This window comes from Pseudoliparis swirei, chromosome 9 (genome assembly GCF_029220125.1).
Source record: "Pseudoliparis swirei isolate HS2019 ecotype Mariana Trench chromosome 9, NWPU_hadal_v1, whole genome shotgun sequence".
Lineage (NCBI taxonomy): Eukaryota > Metazoa > Chordata > Actinopteri > Perciformes > Liparidae > Pseudoliparis > Pseudoliparis swirei.
Window position 1 is genome coordinate 9,297,666 of NC_079396.1, and position 1,785 is coordinate 9,299,450.

General features: G+C 39.7%; 1 non-coding gene across 1 annotated transcript; it reads left to right on the forward strand.

The window, feature by feature from the left end:
* Positions 1-1,671: 1,671 nt before the first annotated feature.
* On the forward strand, positions 1,672-1,785 carry LOC130200206 (U5 spliceosomal RNA). The gene has a single exon (XR_008832948.1). It is a non-coding gene; the product is annotated as a U5 spliceosomal RNA (small nuclear RNA).

Here is a 1,785-nt window from a genome sequence, read left to right on the forward strand (position 1 = left end):
ACGCACATGCACACACACGTGCACACGCACACGCAGAACGCACACACAGACACGTGCATCACACTTGCCTCACATGCTTATTTTCACCACCTGGCCGGCCCTTATTATGTCTCATCAACCCGGGGAAAGGCGCTCTCAGGCGGTCACAGTTTGACAGCCCTCCCTGCTGTCCCCGCATTCTGCAGCCATGGGGAGGCAGACACAATGACACGGGCTCTCTCCGGGAAATGTTCACTTCACTGACACGTATTTGGTGGAGTTCTGCCAGTGCCAGCCTCTTCCGTGGAATGTCAAGCCGGCACATCACTGTAAGTTTGGGCTATCCAAGAGAAGTTGCCTTTAATAAAGAATGAGGGACTGTGTAAACACAGAGACATATTACATATTAAGCTCCTCTGTTCAAACAGGACTTCCTCAATATTTTAGGAGCATATTAGTTGGCTTCATGTGTAATATTTGTTTATGATTGGGATTGGCTTCACATTATACCTTTGGCGACATTTCTGATGAAATCATATATCTTATTGTCCATAATAAAATATTTTAAATGTTCCAACGAACAGACGTGAAACGGTTTGAAATCCTAATTCCCGGATCGGATTACACATTAAGAGATCCCTTTGTGCCAACAGAAGTGAGTCTTTGGAGGTAAGATATTGTTTTTGTTTTTTCTGTAATTTATCTACGACACACTTGATTGAATTATTCTTAGTTTATCATGGCCCTATGTGCCGTCACCCTTTCAAAGGTGTTTTGTTTAAGTCACTGTCAAAATGAAAATATAGTTCAATGATAGTTTAATGATTTTATCCCTAAAGATAAATAAATAGTTATAATTAAATTAAATTAATTCAGTTTATTTTATTTCACCCAATACCACACTTTACTAATTTGCCTCAGAGGGCTTTACAATCTGCACACATACGACATCCCTGACCTCACACCGGATCAGGAAAAACTTCCAAAACATACAAAAAAACTTTCACGGGGGAAAAAGGGACGAAACCTTCAGGAGAGCAACAGAGGAGGATCCCTCTCCCTGGAGGGACAGAAGCAATAGATGCCATGTATAAAGAATGAACAGCAGAGCTACACAAACAAATTAAATGAATATTACAATGTATGAATATAAGATATAGTACACCGAGTATGTGGAGACATTGTTGTGAAAATGTTGATTTATGAACATCTTGTTGTGATAAGTATGCATCTCGCTAAAAACAGAAACGGTAAGCGATCATCTTGACAGAATCTTGTTTGCGCATGCGTACACCTATATGCTTGTAAACAGTTGCTGCAGAGCAGAAACACAACTCCAACTCATGGCGAAAACAGTTCACACCCTCTTTGTACACCAGTCATATAATCTGTCTGCGAAAGAAAGAATAAAAAAACAGTTATTATGCTCAAAAAGATTTTCTTTTAAAAGCAAAGGCGTGGTCAGATTACCATACTCCCACAATGCATAGCGCATGTGTGATAGTTCCAAGTTAAATCTTTTCCATTTAACTCTCATTCATATTATTTTGGTGGATTATTAAAGATATTTGTTGTGTAGAAAATGTTTTGTGATTCAATACAATTTCACAATGGTGTTACGTAAACAATGAACCGTACGTGAACACTGTCAGGCGGAGTATAAAGTCGGGCAGCCTCCCCTTCCTCAAACACACACTCTTGATTCTCTTCAGAGCGTATAAATCTTTCGCCTTTTACTAAAGATTTCCGTGGAGAGGATTAATAAGAGTTTCAACTAATTTTTTGATGCCCTGCTCACGCGGGGCT